This window comes from Mobula birostris, chromosome 32 (assembly GCF_030028105.1).
Source record: "Mobula birostris isolate sMobBir1 chromosome 32, sMobBir1.hap1, whole genome shotgun sequence".
NCBI classification, from domain to species: Eukaryota; Metazoa; Chordata; class Chondrichthyes; order Myliobatiformes; family Myliobatidae; genus Mobula; species Mobula birostris.
In genome coordinates, this window is record NC_092401.1 from 849,309 (window position 1) to 869,195 (window position 19,887).

The window sequence follows — 19,887 nt, forward strand, 5'->3', positions numbered from 1 at the left end:
GCCATTTCTTCCCAATCTGTGGTAATGATTTCAAGGAGTGGAGCACAGTACCCTGGTTTGGAAGGAACCTGTTATGGTAACTGACAAGTCCTCAAAAGAACCACAACTATGACATTTCCTTCGGCCTTGGGGCACACACCATTGCTTGAATTTTCAAAGCATACTTGTGTAAATCTTATGCATCAATGGTGAGACCACAGTCAGTGATGCTTGGTTTAAAGAATTCACTCTTGTCATATTGTGCTCTGAGCCCATAATCTTATAATTTATTTTAACACTGTCTTGTGATTTTAGAGATGTTTCTTCTCACCCTCACCAGTAACAATGTTGTCATCCAGGTAACAATGAGTGCATGGGCAGCCATGCAGCTCCTGGCCCATAACTTTCAGCCCAAATGCAGGTGGAAATGCCATTCCAAAAATATATAGGTCTATCGTAGTGATAAAGCCTTTTGTGAGTGCTTATGGTGAGAAATACTTTGGACTTTTCTTCCATCTCTACCTGTAGCTAAGCCTCAGCTAAGTTCACTTTGCTAGTGTTTTCCTCTAGAAAGGTTTACAAAGATATCCTCTATCCTGGGCAGAGGGTACTGATCTATCTTCAGTGTTGGGTTGATGGTGACTTTAAAACCCATCCTTCTTGGTATCTGCAGCCATTGCTGTTGCTCATGGGCTCCTCTCAACCTTGGAAAGAAATATTTCATCCTCCACGCAATCTAGCTCACAGGCTACTTTATCACTCATGTTATAAGAAACTGGATGGGCTTTGTAAAATTTGGTTGTGGCCTTCTCATTTAACACTATTTTACCTTTCATATGTTTGAGTTTTCTAATGGCATCCTTGAACACTGCTGTAGCATCATCCAGTCCCTTTCTTGATGCACTTTCAGTTGACTGTATTGCAGAGGATGTGACATACAAATGGCGGATGGATCTCCAATCAGGTTGTAGTTGTCTCAGCCAAACACAGCTCCACAATGCTGCTACTCCTGTTTTTGCCACATACAAGCCCAATGTAGCTTGTTTTTTGCATTTTCAGCAAGTTTTGCCTTTAAACCTGCATTGGTATGGTGTATATGAGCCCCTGTCACAATGACACGATTTGTTGAGCCAGGTAGGTTTCTGTTTAGACATTGCAATTTTGTTCTTGAACTTTCATTCCTGGCAGCAACTTAATTGCGTCTCTGTCCACGGTTTCCCTTGATACAGCAATTTCAACTGCTCTTTAAAATGTGAGTTTTATTTCAGTTAGAAGCCAATTTTGATGCTTTCTTGTAAGATTCTACAAATTAAATGATCTCTCAGTGCATTATTAGACCCATCACTGAACTGACAACTGTCAATCAATCTCTTCAATTCAGCCATGTAATATAAAATGGACTCTCCTTCCTTTTGATTCTGCTTATAAAAGCTAAAGTGTTCTACATCAACAAAGGGTCTGTTTATAAATATTCCTGCATTACCTTCATGATATCAGCAAAGCTCAGTCTGGCTGGTTTGGTTGGAGTAGCTAGACTTCTAAGCAAACTGTATTCTTTTCCACCTATTTCACTTGGTAACACTGGCAATCGTTTTTCATTGGCTATTTCATTTCTTTTAAAATACTGCTGAATTCATTCAGTATGTATCATCCATTTTTCTGTTGTGCAATCAAATGCATCTATCTTTCCAATGTAGCCTGACAATTTTGCTTTTTAAATTTACTATTATTACTGTCCAGTACTCTGCTTTTTTGGGTAGTGGAGTAGAGATATGTCTAAACTCTCCTCCTCCCCTCCATTAACCTGCAGATTACCCTTGTGCAAGGTTCGAAATCATTTCGGATCTCCCCCTCCCCTTCCCACTTTCAAATCTCTTACTAGCTCTTCTTTCAGTTAGTCCTGACGGAGGGTCTCGGCCCAAAATGTCAACTGTACCTCTTCCTAGAGATGCTGCCTGGCCTGCTGCGTTCACCAGCAACTTTTATGTGTGTTGCTTGAAACTCCAGCATCTGCAGATTTCCTCGTGTTTGCGTGAACCTCTGAAGTGTATTGATAATGGTCTGGGTCACCCGTTTTGTAAGAAAAACATAGGAGCCTGGGAAAATGTGTCTACTTACTTTTACTTTAGCAAAGCACACACATATGATGTGATGGTGGAATGACATGTGCCATTCACATACTTCTACGTATAAACCATACTGAATTATTGAAACCAAGAATGCTTAATAAAACAATACATTTACAATATTACTGAAATATTAAATACACAAAAACACGCAGTGCTGCATCATGGAACTGACTGGGACACTAAGCAACAACGTGGGTGTAGACGGCTGCATCAGGCCGTGTATGGACTCAGTGTATGTAGACACCGAGCGTCAACATGTGCTAGGTTCTACCTGTCTCTGTTGTTGACCGATACAATGAATCTTGGTACAGACAATGCAAAGGTCCTGTGAGAAAGCGCTACAGTCTAGGCTTCTTCCACTACTGGGTACTGAAGAACTGATTTGGGTGGGGAAGTCCCTCAGACAATGAAATGGTTTATCATTCAGAGGGCTAGTCAAGTCGAGTCAAGTTAAATTTACTTATATAGCACATTTTAAAACAACCCACGTTGACCAAAGTGCTGTACAGATCAGAGCAGAATAGCTAAAATTACAAAAACAAGAAACACAGACATAACCAACAAGGCAAACAGCTTACAGGCACAAAAGAAACAACACAAGGGCCTAGGCACAAGCCAAAAGTCAGACACATCAGGAGGATTCAAATGCTAGTGAATAAAAGTAAGTTTTGAGCCTGGATTTAAGAGTCGATAGAGGGATTAGATCTGATCGGGAGGGGAATGCTCTTCCACAGTCTAGGGGCTACAATAGCAAAAGCACGTGTACCCTGAGCTTAAGTTTAGATCGCAGGACAGCCAGGAGCCCCAGGTCAGCCGACCTGAGGGACCTGGAAGTAGAATAAGGGGTTAAAAGGTCTGTGATATAAGGGGGGGGGAGCCCATTTAGGGCTTTATAAACAAACAGGAGAATCTTAAAATCAATTTTGAACTGTACTGGCAGCCAGTGGAGGGAGGCCAGGATAGGAGTAATATGGTCCCTCTTCCGGGCACCTGTCAGGAACCTGGCTGCAGCATTTTGGACCAGTTGCAGACGGGACAGGGATGATTGACTAATCCCAGTATACAGGGAATTGGAGTATGACCAAGCAGGAGGATATAAGGGCGCGGATGACCTTCTCGAGATCTTTGAAAGAGAGAAAATTATTGATTTTGGCAATAGTACGATGCTGGAAAAAACAGACTTTTACTACTGCATCAACTTGCTTGTCAAACTTAAAGGTGGAATCAAATATCACATCAATGGATTTAACATGGGGTTTGACAAGGGTGGACAGGTTGTCAAGACTGTTGGTAATCACTTTGATGGAGTCAGGGGAGCCAAATAGGACAACTTCAGACTTGCATTCATTCAGTTGTAAAAAGTTATATGCCATCCAACACCTTATGTCCTCAAGGCAGTTCATGAGGCTGACTAGATTGTCCCATTCCCATTCTGATATGTCTATCTATAGCCTCCTCTACTGTAAAGATGAAGCCACACTCAGGTTGGAGGAACACCACCTTATATTCCGTCTGGGTAGCCTCCAACCTGATGGCATGAACATTGACTTCTCTAACTTCCATTAATGCCCCACCTCCCCCTCGAACCCCATCCGTTATTGCCCATCCTCTGGGCTTCCCCCTGCCCCTTTCTTTCTCCCTAGGCCTCCCATCCCATGATCCTCTCATATCCCTTTTGCCAATCAACTGTCCAGCTCTGATCCCTCCTCCTCCTGTCCTCTCCTATCATTTTGGATCTCCCCCTCCCACTTACAAATTTCTTAATAGTTCTTCTTTCAGTAAGTCCTGACAAAATGTCTCAGCCCGAAACATCGACTGTACCTCTTCCTATAGAAGCTGCCTGGCCTGCTGCGTTCACCGGCAACTTTTATGTGTGTAGACTTGACTGGTCATTTGGTTTTAGGGGGAGATAAAGCTCTGTGTCATCAGTATAACAGTGGAAAGAAATGTTGTATTTTTGAATGATTTGGCCGAGGGGAAGCATATATATAGAGAAAAGAATGGGACCTAGGATGGAATCTTGTGGGACCCCGCAGGAGAGACTAGCTGGTGGAGAAGAGAATTTGCCAATGTTGACAGAGAAGCTTCCATTTTTGGGGTAGGCTAGGGCTCGGTGAGTGGCAGTTTGCTAAGGTATATATATACTCTCATTCTGATCCTTGCTTAGTGAAGTTCCAGAACAGTTATTCTGTCTTATTCTAGATTAGCAAACACCTTGTAAGATCCACTGTTTTGTCTTGTCTCTTTTCTTAATAAAATTCCTAGTTTTGTTTAACCCTTCCAAGTCTCTGGTGATCTTGCACCAGTCCAAAGATGCAGCGTTACAGGACCACTGAGCCCTGAGAGGTTTAACACTTTAAATACACTCCAGGGCATGAAGGAATTGTGCTCAGCTGATTAAAACCCCAGAATCTTGATCAGCTTACAAGTAAGCATTCTGATAAGAGTCTAAAGTCCAAGGATACTTAATTGAACACCTGCTAAGTCTCAAGGAGAATTAGTTGGAAGTATCCAAAGACAATTACAACTTAAGTTTAAACTAGAGAGAACCCAACTATAAAACATAATAAACTCAAAATGCAACAATACATTATATTGATAATTAATAAAACACAGAGAATACAGAAGAAATACATCAGTAAAGAATCTCAGAACTCTCAAAATACTGTACCGATGACCCAAGGTTGTGATATAGCTAACAACATCTGCACAAAGTGCATCCAGTTGCAGCCCTTAAAGACTGTGTTAAGGAACTGGAGCTGCAGATTGATGACGTTTATTTCATAAGGGAGAATAAGAGCTACAGGGAGGTACTGTATTCAACGTAAGTTGCACAGTGTAGGTCCCTGGGTAATTGTTGGGAGGGGGAAAAGTAATAGGCATTCAGTACAGAGTACCCCTGTGGCTGCTCCCCTCAATAATAGGTATACTGCTTTGGATTCTGTTGGAGGGGACATCTTCAGGAGAAACCACAGTGACTGCATCTCTGGATAATGATGGAGGGTCGCTGCAGCAACCAGGTCTCTGGTAATGAGTTTGATTTTGTAGCTCAGAAGAGAAGGAGTGAGAAGACAAATGTAGTAGGGATAGGGGATTCCATAATTAGAGGAGAGAGAGCAGATTCTGTGGATATGAAAGAGACATCTAGATGGTATGATCCCTCAGGTGCCTGGGTCAGGGATGTCTCAGATTGGACCCATAGCATTCTAAAGGGGGAAAGTCAACAGCTGGAAGTCAAGGTACATATTGGTACTAATGACATAGTAGGAAAAATGAGGAGGTACTGAAGAGAGAACATAGGGAGTTAGGCAGAATGTTGAAAAGCAGGACCTCCAGGGTAATAATCTCTGGATTGCTGCCTGCGCCATGGTCCAATGAAGGGAAGAATAGGATGATTTTGCAGATGAATTTGTGGCTGAAGAATTGGTGCAGGGAGCAGAGTTTCAAATTTCTAGATTATTGGGATCTCTTCTGGGGAAGATTGAACTGTACAAAAAGGATTGGTTACACCTGAACTGAAGAGAGATTTGTGGGCAGGTTGGTTAGAACTTTTGGGAAGGGTATAAACTAATTTGGTAGGAGGAGGGGAATTGGAGTGTTAGGGTTGAGGATGGAGCAGTTGGTGTACAAGTAGATGCAATGTGTAATGAGTCTGTGAGGAAACATAGGCAGGTGTTAGGGCAAAATTTCAGTCAGTGTGATGAGCTAAAGTGTTAAAGAGGTCCAAAATCAAAAAGAGTGATGCATATGGGACTGAAGGTGTTATATCTGAATGCACACAGTATACAGAATAAGGTGGATGATCTTGTCACACAGTTAGAGATTGGCAGGTATGATGTGGGCATCTCTGAGTCATGGCTGAAAGAAGATCATAGTTGGGAGCTTAACATCCGAGGATACACATTCTAATAAAGGGACAGGCAGGTAGGCAGAAGATGAGGGATGATGCTATTGTTTTAAAAAATGAATCAAATCCATAGAAAGAGGTGACATAGGATCACAAGATGTAGAATTTTTGTGGGTAGAGTTAAGAAACTGCAAAAGTTAAAAAAAGACTCTGAAGGGAGTTATATATAGGCTCTAAACAGTGGACAGGATGTGGGCTACAAATTAGAAAGGTAGATAAAAAAGACATGTAAAAAGGGCAAAGTTGCAATAATATTGGGGTATTTCAATACACAGGTAGTTTGGAAAAATTTGTTTGGTGCTGTCTCCCAAGAGAAGGAATTTGTAGAATGCCTATGAAATGGCTTTTTAGAGGAGCTTGTGGTTGAGCCCACTGGGGGAATGGCAGTTCTGGACTAGGCCAGATTTGATTTGGAAGATTAAGGAAAGGGAACCCTTAGAGTCAATGATCATGATATGATAGAATTCACCCTGCAGTTTGAGAAGGAGAATCTAAAATCAGATGTATCAGTATTAGAGTGAAGTAAAGAGGCATAAGAGAGAAGCTGGCCAAAATTGATTAGAAGGGGACATTGGTAGGGATGATGTCAGAACAGCAATTGCTGGGGGTAATTTAGAAGCTGTAGGATAGATACATCCCAAAGATGAAGTATTCTAAAGAGAAGATGAGGCAACTGTGACTGATGAAAAAAGTCAAAGGCAGCATAAAAGCAAAAGAGAGGAAATACAATATAGCAAAAAATACTGGGAAGGTAGAGGATTGGAAAACTTTTAAAAGCTAACAGCAGGCAACTAAAACACCATAAAGTGAGAAAAGATGACATTTCAAAGTAAGCTAGTTAATAATATGAAAGAGAAAACAAAATTGTTTTCAGATTTATAAGGAGTAGAAGAGAGATGAGAGTGGATATTGAAAATGACACTGGAGAGGTAGTGATGAGGACAAAGAAATTGTTGAAAGAACTTAAGAATTTTTGCTTCAGTCTTCACTCTGGAAGACACTAGCAGGATGCCAGAAATGCAGAAGTGTTCGGGCAGAAATAAAGGTAATTGCTATTACAAAGCTGAAGATACTTGGGCAGCGGAAAGGTCTGAAGTTAGATAAGTCATTTTGACCAGATGAACTACACCCCAGGGTTCTGAAGCGATTGTGGAGGCATTAGTAATGATCTTTCAAGAATTATTAGATTCTCAAATGGTTCCTAAGGACTGGAGAATTGCAAATGCCTCTCCACTCTTTAAAAAGGGAGAGAGGCAAAAGAAGGCAAGTTATAGGCCAGTTTGTTTGACCTCAGTAGTTGGAAAGATGTCGGAGTCGATGCACTTGGAGATGTATGATAAAATGGGTCAAATTAGCATAGTTTTCTAAAGGGGAAATCTTACCTGACAAATTTTTTGGAATTTTTTGAGGCAATAACTGGCGGGATAGACAAAGGAAAGTCTGTGGAAGTTGTTTACTTTGATTCTCAGAAGGCCCTTGACAAGGTGTCATACATGAGGCTGCTAAACAAGATAAGAACTTATGGTATGATGGGAATGGTACTAGAATGGGTGGAAAATTGGCTGACTGGCAGGGAGCAAAGACTGGGAATAAAGGAGGTCTTTTCTGGTTGGCTGTCAGTGACTAGTGGTGTGTCACATAGGTTGGTGTTGGGACACTTTACATTGTATGTTAATAATTTGGATGAAGGAATTGATAGGTTTATGGCTGCATGTGGCTGAGACACAGATAGGTGGAGGGACAGGTAGTGTCGGGAAATAAGGTGCTTGCAGACGGACATACAGATTGGAGGAATGGGCAGATGGAAGATACTGTAATGAAGTGCATGGTCATGCACTTTGGCAGAAGGAATAAAGGCATGGACTATTTTGTAAATGGAGAGAAAATTCAAAATCAGAGGAATAGAGGGATTTGCCAATCCTTATGCAAGATTCCCTAAAAATTAACTTGCAGGTTAAGTTGGTGGTAAGGAAGGCAAATGCAATGTTGCATCCACTTTGAGAGGACTAGAATATAATACCAAAGATTTAATGTTGAGGCTTTCTGAGGCATTGGTCAGACTGCACTTGAAGTATTGTGAGCAATTTTGTGACCTTTATCTAGGAGAGGATGTGCTGGCATTGGAGGGAGTCTATAAGTGATTTGTGAGAATGAGACTGGTCCCAGGAGTGGAAATGTCAACATATGAGGAGTGTTTGATGGTTCTATAACTGTACTCACTGAAGTTGAGAAGAATGAGGGGGGATCTCACTGAAAACTATCAAGTATTGAAAGGCCTGGATAGTGTAGAAGTGGAGAGCATGTTTCCTAAAGTGGGTGAGTCTAGGATCAGAGGGCATAGCTTCTTAACTGGCAGACATTCCTTTAGAACAGAGATTACGAAAAATATCTTTAGCTAGTGGGTGGTGAATCTGTGGAATTATTTGCCATATACAGTTGTGCAGTCCAGGTCACTGTGTATATTTAAGGGTGGAGAGGTGGAGGTTATTAGATTCTTGATTAATCAAGGCATCAAAGGTTACAGGGAGAAGGCAGAAGAATCTCCCATGATGTAATGGTGGAGCAGACTCAATAAGCCAAATAGCCTATTACTGCACCCGGATGTTATGGTCTTACATATGGGATGTGGACATGGGGAGAATGTACAAACTCCATAAACACAGTGGCAGGAATTGAACCCTATTCATTGGCACTGTAAAACTTTATACTAATGTAATGGCTTCTTTGTAATGTTTTCCTGCTAAGGCTAATGTAATGGCTTCTCTGTAATGTAACGGTTACTGTAACTGCTGAGGTAACGGTTTCTCTGTAGCAACAATGTTTGGGTTATGGCTGGAGATAACAGGAATGTGGATGCATGTTAGCCAGTCAGGATTTTGTTGCCCTGTCTTGTGATTCTGGAACCAGTTAATTTTGTGGGCTTTTGCCAGAGGGAGAGAGAGAGATGAAGAGTAAAGATGCGAATGGAGAGATTTGGTAGGCCGCCGGACGGGGTGGACTCGGAGCAGGGGTCCGAAGGTCAGCGATGCTTGGAGGAGACCGATGGTGGAAGAAGGACTACTGAAATGCGTGAGCTCCAACTTTGTGTGCACAGACTGCTTAATAAGATTTGGGCCCTTTTTCTTTTATATTTTGTTTCTCTACTAACCATATAGACAAGGTAAGGGTTATAAAGCTTAATCGTTTAATCATATTGTGTAGTGTTTGTTATTTCGGGGTACTGATTAGTAAATGGGGACAGATCGCGCAGCGTCCACCCAAACGAGATTTCTTAAGTTTGGCCGGGCAGGGGGTTATCACCCCCTATATTAAGTCGTTAGGCGAAGCAAGTGTTACACTAACCATTATGCCACTTTAAAAGAACCATCTCTCCAAGTGAAGTTCTTCAGGAAGTTCTACAGACTTGAAAGAATTTGTATAAGTGTGAGTTTTTTCTTTAACAAATAAACAGATATAAATATTTTGTAGTTTTGTTGTTTTTAGAATTCCACAATCTCCATCAGCACAGGAGTACAGCAAGGATATACTTAACCCCCAGCTCCACTCACCTGACACCTATGACTGTGGGGCAAAGTAAAGCTCCAACACTATGTACAAGTTTGCTGATGACACCACTGTTGTGGGCTGTAACAAAGGGGGTGTTGAATCAGCATACAGGAGGGAGATTGAAAATTTGGCTGAGTGGTGTAATAACAACAACCTCTCACTCAATGTCAATAAGACCAAGAAACTGATTGTAGACTTCATGAGATGGAAACCAGAGGTACATGAGCCAGTACTCATCAGAGGATCAGAGGTGTAGAGGGTCAGTAATTTTAAAGTTCTGGGTGTCACAATTTCAGAGGACCTGTCCTGGACCTATTGTATAAATATTATTGCAAAGAAAGCACGACCATGACTCTACTTCCTCAGGTCTGCGGAGATTTGGTGTGTCGTCAAAAACCTTGGCAAACTCCTATGGATGTGTGGTAGAAAGTGTGCTGACTGGCTGCATTATAGCTTGTTATGGGAACACGATGCCCTTGAGCAAAAAATCCTACAAAAGATAGCCCAGTCCATCACAGGTCAGACCCTCCCAACCAATGAGCATATCTACATGAAACGTTGTTGCAGAAGAGCAGCACCCATTATCAAAGATCTCCACCACCTCGACCAGGCTCTTTTCTTGCTGCTGCCATCAAGTAGCCGGTACAAATGCCTCAGGACTTACACCATGAGGTTCAAGAACAATTACTACCCCTCAGCCATCAGACCCTTGAACAGAAGGGGACAGCTACACTCACTGAAGGTCTCTGTTCTGCTGTTATTTCATGCTCTTTATTTATTGCTATATATTCATATCAGCATTTGCACCGCTGGTTTACAGTTAAGAGTTCCTGATATTTACAGTTTACAATTACTGTTCAATAGATTTGCTGTATGGCTGTAGAAAAAGAATCTCAGGGTTGTATCTTTTGACATGTATGTACTCTGATAATAAATTTTACTTTGAGCTTTGCACTTTGTAGAATCTCACAAGGTAGAAAGCATCTGTGTCTGTACCAATTTTAAATCACCATCCAATTAGCCCTTTTCCATTTTCTTCCCCGAGTTATTTTCACTCTTCAAGTACTTACTTAAGAAATGGCAGATGAACGTAATGGGTACTTTGCATCTGTCTTCACTGTGGAAGACACTAGCAGTGTGCCAGTTGTCCGTGAGTGTCAGGTGCAGGAGTTGCTATTACAAAGGAAAAAGTGCTCAGCAAACTGGAAGGTCTAGATGGATAAGTCACCTGAACCGGATGGACTACATCCCAGAGTCCTGAGTGCTGAAGAGATAACAGATGCTTTGAATTGAATTAAATTGAATTGATTTTATTACTCACGTCCTTCATATACGTGAGGAGTAAAAATCTTTGTTACATCTCCATCTAAATGTGCAATTTGTAGTCATTTATAATATATTTTGTGTACAACAGGATAGAAATGCAGTTGCATCAGCATGAATTAAGCAGTCTGATGGCCTGGTAGAGAAAGCTGTCCTGGAGCCTGCTGGTCTGGGCTTATATACTGCGGTAGCATTTCCCGGATAGTAGCAGCTGGAACAGTTTGTGGTTGGGGTGACTTGGGTCACTAATGATCCTTCCGGCCCCTTTAACACACCTGTCTTTGTAAACGTCCTGCATAGTGGGAAGTTCACATCTACAGATGCGCAGTGCTGTCCATGCCATTTTCTGCTGAATCCTGTGATTGAGGGAAGAACAGTTCCCATAGCAGGCAGTGATGTAGTCAGTCAGGATGCTCTCAGTTGATCCCCTGTAGAAAGTTCTTAGGATTTGGGGGCCCATTCCAAACTTCTTCAACCGTGTGAGGTGAAAGAGGCGCTGTTGTGCCTTTTACACCACACAGCCAGTATGTACAGACCACGTGAGATGCTCGGTGATGTTTATGCTAAGGAACTTAAAGTTGTTCACCCTCTCAACCCCAGATCCATTGATGTCAATAGAGGTTAGCCCGTCTCCATTCCTCCTGTAGTTCACAACCAGCTCCTTTGTTTTTGCATCATGATCTTTCAAGAATCACCTGATTCTGGTATGGTCATGGAGGACTGGAAGTTTGCAAATGTCACTCCACCCTTTAAGAAGAGAGGGAGGCAAAAGAAAAAAATTATAGGTCAACTAGCTAACTTCAGTGATTGGGAAAGTTTTGGAATCCATTATTAAGGATGAGGTTTTGGAGTACTTGAAGATTAATGATAAACTAAGTCAAAGTCAGCATGGTTTCTGTCAAAGGAATTCTTGCCTGACAAATCTATTACAGTTCTTCGAGGAAGTAACAAGTAGGCTGGACAAAGGAGAGGCAGTGGATGCCACTCATTTGGATTTTCTGAAGCCATTTGATAAGTCCCTCATGAAGCTGCTTAACAAGATAAAATCCCACGGCGTTACAGGAAAGATTCTGGCACAGAAAAAGAGTGGCAGATGGAATACAGTGTTGGGAAATGTGTGATAATACATTCTGATAAAAGGAACAGTAATGCAGAGTGTTACCTAAATGGGGAGAAGGATCAAACATAAGAGGTGTAGAGGAACTTAGCAGTCCTTGAGCAAGTCTCCCAGAAGATTAATTTGCAGGTTGAGTCTGTGGTAAAGAAGGTAAATGCAACGTTGGCATTCGTTTCAAGGGGAATAGAATATAAAGACACTGAATCACATTTGAAACAAGCTCTTTGGCCCAGTCAAGAAGAAGTCTATCTGAGCAAGTCCTAGTTGCCTGCATTTGGCCCATATTCCTCCAGGATATCTACCTGTCCAAACGTCTTTTGTAATTACTGTAAGCCCACCCCTACAGTTTCATCTAGCAACTCATTCCATATAGCCACCATTGTCTGTGTGATTAAATTTTTCCATTCTCGTCTTAAATCTATGTTCTCTAGTCTTGGACTCAACTACCCTGGGATAAAAAAGGGTGTGATCATTTACTTTAATCATGCTCTTTGTCATTTTATAAATGTCTCTTCAATCACTTTCACCCTCCTATGCTTCAAGGAAAACAGTCCCAGCTAATCCAGCCACTCCTTAGAACTCAAACCCTCCAGCCCTGGTAAAATCCTTGTGAGTCTTTTCTACACCATTTCCATCTTAAGGCCATCCTTCCGATAACTGGGTGACCAGATCTACTCTCAATACTCCAGGTCTTGTCTCACCAACAACTTGCATAATAGCAACGTGACAGCCCAATTCCTGCGGCCAGTGCTCTGACTAATTAATGCACGGGAACTCTGTGCCTGTACCACAAGGACTTTCTGTTCTACAACACTTTCCAGGATCCTATCAGGTACAATGTAAGTCCTGCCCTGGTTTAACTCACTAAAATGCAACTCCTTGCCACTGACTGAGTTAATTTCCATCTGTCGTTCCTCGGCCCAGTTCCCCAATTCATCTCAATCCTGCTTTGAGAGTGTAATAAACATCAACTGTGATATCAGAAAAGAAAACTCCTGCAGGTGCTGGAATTCTGAATTTACACAGGAAATGCTGGAAATACTCAGCACGTCATGCAGAAAATGCAGCTATGGAGAGACAAATAGTTAATGCTTCAGGCTGAAACGGTTAACGTTTCAGAAGTGCTGGAAGGTCACCCTACTCAAAACATTAATTCTGCTTCTCCCTTTGTCACTCTCTGACCTGCTGCATGTGAGTGGCACTGTAGTTCAGCATTTAGCACCAGAGATCTGGGTTCGATTGCTCCATTGTCTGTGAGGAGTTTTTGCATATTCCATATTTCTGTGTGTCTCTCCTCTGGCTGCTCCTGTTTCCTCCCACATTCTAAAGATACATGGTTAGGGTTAGGTTTCAAGATTAGATTATGAGGACACTCAGTCCTCATTTATTGTCATGCATGCATTAAGAAATGATACAATGTTCCTCCAGAGTGATATCACAAAAAAAAACAGGACAAACCAAAGACTAACACTGACAAGACCACATAATTATAATATATAGTTACAGCAGTGCAAAGCAATACCATAATTTGATAAAGAGCAGACCATGGGCACGGTAAAAAAAAGTCTCAAAGTTCCGATCGACTCCCGACAGTTTGGATTGCAGGTGGCAAAAGGGAGAAACTCTCCGTGCCATAAACCTCCAGGCGCCGACAACTGCCGATGCATTGGAAGCACCTGACCACAGCCGACTCTGAGTCCGTCTGAAAACTTCGAGCCTCCGACCAGCCCCTTTGATACAGCCTCCCGAGCACCATCTCTGCCGAGCGCTTCGACCCTGTCCTGGCCGCCGAGCAACAAGTAAAGCCGAGGACTCGGGGTCTTCCCCTCCAGGGATTCTGGATCACACAGTAGCAGCAGTAGTGAAAGAGGCATTTCAGAAGTTTCTCCAGATGTTCCTCTATTCTCTCATGTCTGTCTCCATCAAATCAGGATTGTGCACGACACCCTACCTGACAGATTACAGATATCATTCACCGGAGTGGCCACTGCGCGCTGCGTCGCGCCGCCATCTTCTCCTCCTCCCAGAAATCCAACTTGATTTATTACATGTATATTGAAACCATAGAATGAAGCACATCATTTGTGTTAGCAAACAACACATCCGAGAGTTAGTGAGTTGTGGGCATGCTATGTTGAGTGTGGAAGCAGGGTGACACTGCGAGCTGTCCCCAGCACAATTCAGAGGTAGTTTATCAGACATCAAATCCTGGCTGGATTGATTTGATACAAGTGATGCATTTCACTGCATGTTCCTTCTCTTACCTTGTCCTCTATTTCTGTTTTTAATAACTCCAGCAGAAGGTTGTGAGCTGACTTTTGTATTAGCTTAGAACTTAATGTCAGTTAATCTAATACTTCCACAAGTGCTATCTGCTCTGAAAATACAGCTGTGAATTCTATGCATGTGACTATGATTTAATATACTTCAAGCTCCATCCTTATAACATACAGATGCAACATAATTCCATATCTCCAGCATTCCTTGCTCTTTTTGTCTGTCTAAGTTGCACATCTGATAAACTATCCCCGAATAGCAGTTCTGATGCATCAATGTTCCATTTGTCTTCTAACTCAAGAGCTTGCTGACAGTTTACAGACCAAAATATTTGAGTAAATAACACTCTACGTGCCATCTTCACTGTAATGCAATTGCTTTACAGCACTAGTGATCAATGATTGGGTTCAATTCCCACTACTTGTGGGAATTTGTGCATTCTCTCCTTGACTGTTTGGTTTTCTTCAGGTGCTCCAGTTTCCATCTGCATTCCAAAGACTACAGGTAAGAGTTAGTACGTTGTAGGCTTGCAATATTAGGACTGGGAGCACAGTGACACTTGCCGGCTGCTGCCAGCACATCCTTCGTGTATTCTGGTTGTTGATACAAGCAATGAAGTTCACTGTGCATTTTCATGTTGTGATGTAGAGTGCATGTGGCAAATAAAGCTAAACTTTCTCAACATCACAAGCTTGGTGTACCAACTGAAGATGATATTGCACAAGGGGCTGACTAGATGTGTGTGCTTGTGAACAACTATTGAATTACTATGTTTCCAGTACTGGGTCAGATGAAAACATCGGTGATTCAGCATCTAGCATCTGGTAAACAAAACCCTTCCAACACCTATGATACAAGTCAAGAGTGTGCTGGAATAATCTCTATTTTCCTGAATGAATATACCTTCAGCATATTGAAGATGCCCAAAGCCATGCAGGGCAACACCATTTGATTGGAATCCCATCCGCCACTGTAAGCCATTCCCACCTCCAACACCAGTATGCCTGTGGCTGCAGTGAACCATCTGTAAAACACAAGGTGTCCACACCTCTGATCTTTAACCACTATCACCCACAGGGGGACAGCAGGCCTGGTGAACATCACCTCCTACAATGCTGTTCCACATCACCATGGAAACATATTGTTGACTTACTTCATCATACTATGGTTGATATCCTAGAACTTGTTCCCAGCAGCTTAGTGGTCATTCCTTCATCACATAGTTCACTATCCCCTTTTCAAAGCCAGTTAGCGTTGGGAAACAAATGATAATGGCCGTTACTGAATAAAGTGACATCTTTGATCTAAGGTGGAGATTGGCCTCATTTGGTAGAAGGGATAATGAACGTCCTCCTTGGTGAGGCCTCTCTTCTAGTCCAAAACATTGATTGTTTATTTCCTTCCATAGACTTTGCCTGACTTGATATAAACAGTGGCATGCAAAAGTTTGGGCACCTCTGGTCAGAAAGTTCTATTTCAACTTCATCAGGCCACAGGACTTGTTTCCAAAATGCTTCAGGCTTGTTTACATGTTCCTTTGAACCTTTTGAATAGAACTTTTTGGCCACAATGAGCAAAGGTATGTTTGGAGAAAAAAGGGTGCAGAATTTCATGAAGAGAAACCCTCCCCAACTATTAAGCACGGGGGTGGATCGATCATGCTTTGGGCTTGTGTTGCAGCCAGTGGCATGGGGAACATTTACTGGTAGAGGGAAAAATGAATTCAATTAAATACCAGCAAATTCTGGAAGCAAACATCACACCATCTGTAAAAAAGCCAAAGATGAAAAGAGGATGGCCTCTACAATAGGATAATGATCCTAAACACACCTCAAAATCCACAATGGACTACCTTAACAGGCACAAGCTGAAGGTGTTGCCATGGCCCTCACAGACCCCTGACATAAACATCATCAAAAATCTGTGGATAGACCTGAATAGAGCAGTGCATGCAAGACGACCCAAGAATCTCAGAGAACTAGAAGCCTTTTGCAAGGAAGAATGGGTGAAAATCCCCCAAACAGGAATTGAAAGACTCTTAGCTGGCTACAAAAAGCGTTTACAATCTGTGATACTTGCCAAAGGGAGTGTTACTAAGTACTGACTATGCAGGGTGCCCAAACTTTTGCTTTGGGCCCTTTTCCTTTTTTGTTATTTTGAAACTGTAAAAGATGGAAATAAAATTTTTTTCTTGCTTAAAATATTAAAGAAATGTGTCATCTTTAACCTTATGCCTTTTGGAAATCAATTCATCTTTTACTCACTTAGCTATTCACAGTAACAGAAATTTTGACCAGGGGTGCCCAAACTTATGCATGCCACTGTATGTTGTCACGTACCCCGTGACAGGTTAAAGAACCAGCAGAAATGGAAAACACTTTGGAGTCCAGTATTGCTATTAACTAATGGTATTTATTAGTAACTACACAATACAGTAATATAAATTCAGATAAATCAAACAGGTTAGCAATGATTATATATATAAGTAAGTGTGGAAATATATGAAAACCAAGCTTCTTTATGTCTCGGGGTAAATAGTTAGTCTTATGATGATGAGTACAGTTCAGTTCGTGGTGTGGAGTTGAGTAGTGATGGAGAGAGAGAGAGGTTTGAGACTTCAAGGTGAGCTGACGCCATCGATCTTCCCGTTGTCCTCCAAAATCCTTTAGAAGTCACCGACTGTGACCACAACAAAGGGGACCGTTCTTCTGTGGCGGAATTATCAACCCAGGCAAGGGTCGGACACACGAATAACTCCTCACCGGTCACACCCTTTTCACACTGTGAGAGCCACTGATCAATCCGCCTGATCAATCCTCCAAAGCCCACCTTCTCTGTGGGCACAACAAAGCTCATTCAGTGTCCAAAACCATGTGTCTGTAGGTCAAACAGTTGACCTTCTATTTATCTCACCATGCTGAACACCAGCTGTCCATGAAGCAGCCCCTCCCTTCTCTCTCTGTAAAAACTTGGAAGCTGCCAGCATCCTTGCAAAGTGTAAACATGCTGCAGAGAAACCATAATGCCATCTCAAACCAGTTTTCACCTCTCTCTCTTAATAACAAGGTGTCCGGTGTTGAACAACTCTCTCTCTCTCTCTTTTCAAAAGCACAGTTCATAGTGGTAATTCAGCACCCTGTCACAATGTGCATATATGGAGGAACTCTAGGAGTGAAGTAAAAAAATCGATGTTTCAGCCTGAGACTCCTGGTCCAAAACATTGATTGTTTATTTCCGTCCAGAGACTTTGCCCAACTTGATGAGTTTCTCCAGCATTTGGAGTGTGTTGCTCTAGAAATGACACACAAGTTGATTTTCTGGGTGGGCACGTGGCCAAGTGGTTAAGGCGTTCGTCTAGTTATCTCAAGGTTGCTAGTTCGAGCCTCAGCTGTGGCAGTGTGTTTGTGCCCTTGAGCAAGGCACTTAACCACACATTGCTCTAGTCTGTGCGGGGAGTGGCGCCCCACATAGACTTCCAATCTGCGCCTTGTAAGGCATGAAAATGCCTGACACAGGCCTTTCATGGTCTGAGTTGATGTTCCCTCCCCCTGATTTGCTGGGTGACTTGTCGTTCCTCAGTCTGTGAGAGCCAAAATGTTTTTCTTTCTTTCTTTTTTCAATACTTTTATTAAATTTCATATACACAAATACAGAATTCATAAGAATACTTATTATAAATCAAAATAAGGTAGCACAAAATGCACTATATATAAATCACACTGATACAATCACTGTATCCCATATTCATGATCAAATAAAATAAATTGAATTATGAAATACAATAATATGGTTAATTATATTATTAAAAAAATCTACATACACTACCAAGACAAAGCTGGTTGGTAAAAAAAAAAGAAAAACAGAGTAATTTACCATATAGTGTTTTATAATAATAGCCCAGATCTATATTTTAATAACAGTAACAATTCAAAGATTTTCAAAATAGTTCAAAAAGGGTCCCCATAACATTTGAAAATCTTGATTAGAATCAGAAGTCGAAAACGAATCTTCTCTAAATTTAAACATGACATAACATCACATAACCATTGAGCATGTGTGGGGGGGCAACCTCCTTCCATTTAAGCAAGATCACCCTCCTAGCCGTAAGAGAAATAAAAGTCAGTACTCGCAAATGAGAAGGCTCCAAAATAATAGCTCATTCCTCAACAATACCAAATAAGACAGTCAAAGGATTGGGCTTAAAATTAACTTTAGAAAGTACAGAAAAAGTTTGGAATACATCTTTCCAATATTTTTCAAGGCTCGAACATGACCAAAACATATGAATTAATGAAGCCTCTCCATTATTACATCTGTCACAGTAAGGAGATGTAGCTGCAAGAAAACAAGCGAGCTTGTCTTTAGACATATGAGCCCTATGTACCACTTTAAGTTGTAGGAGGGAATGACCAGCACACAATGATGAGGAATTAATCAATTTGAAAGTAGCCCTCCAGGTCTCATCAGATAATGAAGTCTGTAAATCCTTTTCCCAATCTTTTTTAATTTTGTCTAAAGGAGCCATTCTCAGTCCCAACAACAGACCATAAATATAAGATATTGAGCCATTATCAAAAGGTTTCAAATTAAAAATTACATCTATTATGTTCTTATCTGGGTTGGTAGGAAATAGATGTAGTTTAGATCTTAAAAAATCTCTAATCTGTAGATATCGAAAAAAGTGGGTATTTGATAGGTTATATTTCACTGAGAGCTGCTCAAAAGCCAACAAACAGATCCTGAAATCGTTTAATGCCTAATCTATCCCATTCTCTAGAAAACAGATCGGTTGTAGATGGTTTAAAAAAATTAGAAAAAATAGGACTAGAAAGAGAAAATCTCAATAAACCAAAAGGTTTTCTAAACTGTAGCCAGATCCTCAAAGTGTGTTTAACCACCAAACTGTCAGTTAATTTATTTAAAGATAAAGGAAGAGAGGATCCAAGACGAGAAATAATAACACATTTCGTAACAGAGTTGGCTTCCAAAAAGACCCATATTGGACAATCCTCACGATTAATATAATATAACCAAAAGGTAAGATTTTGTATGTTAATTGCCCAGTAATATAACCCAAAATTGGGTAGAGCAAGGCCTCCATTCCTTTTAATTTTTTGAAGGTGGGCTTTATTTAATCAGGGTTTTCTGTTCTTCCATATATAGGAAGAAAGAATCAAATCTAAAGAATCAAAAAAAGACAGGAATAAAAACAGGTATGGCTTGAAAAAGGTATGTAAATTTAGGTTAAATATTTATTTTAATAGAATTAATTCGACCAATCAATGATAAAGAGAGAAGCGACCAATTAGAAAGTATCTTTTTCACATAATTCATTAAGATTAGAAAATTTTATTTGAATAGATCTTTATAATTCTTAATGATTGTTACACCCAAATATGTAAATTGTTTTCATACAATTTTAAAATAAAGGTTAATATCGGTTGATATCAAATTATTTAAAGGAATCAATTCACTCTTACGTAAATTCAATTTATATCCTGAAAACTGACTAAAATTAGTCAGTAAAAGAAACACAGAGGGTGAAGAAGTTGTAACAATAGATATAAAAAGCAATAGGTCATCAGCATAAAGCGAAACTTCATGAATAA